Here is a 277-nt window from a genome sequence, read left to right on the forward strand (position 1 = left end):
CAAGCGCCGTGCGAGGCGCTGAGGGAAGGGGAGGCCCGGCCCACGTGGGGAGCCACTGCAGCTGGGCCTGCGCGAGACAGGTGTCCGGCCCGGCCCCCGGTCCAGCTCCGCGTTGGTCTCCTTTCGCCTCACACCGACGCGCTTTCCCCCCCCTCCCCCGCACCGCGCGGGTCCTGCGCTGCATCCTGGGAACTGTAGTCCCGCCCCACCGCCCGCGCGGGCTCCCGTCGCGGTAGGCCGCCTCCAGCTCCCGCGATGCTCCGCGCGCGGCAAACCC

Source organism: Lepidochelys kempii, chromosome 8 (genome assembly GCF_965140265.1).
Source record: "Lepidochelys kempii isolate rLepKem1 chromosome 8, rLepKem1.hap2, whole genome shotgun sequence".
Taxonomy (NCBI): Eukaryota; Metazoa; Chordata; order Testudines; family Cheloniidae; genus Lepidochelys; species Lepidochelys kempii.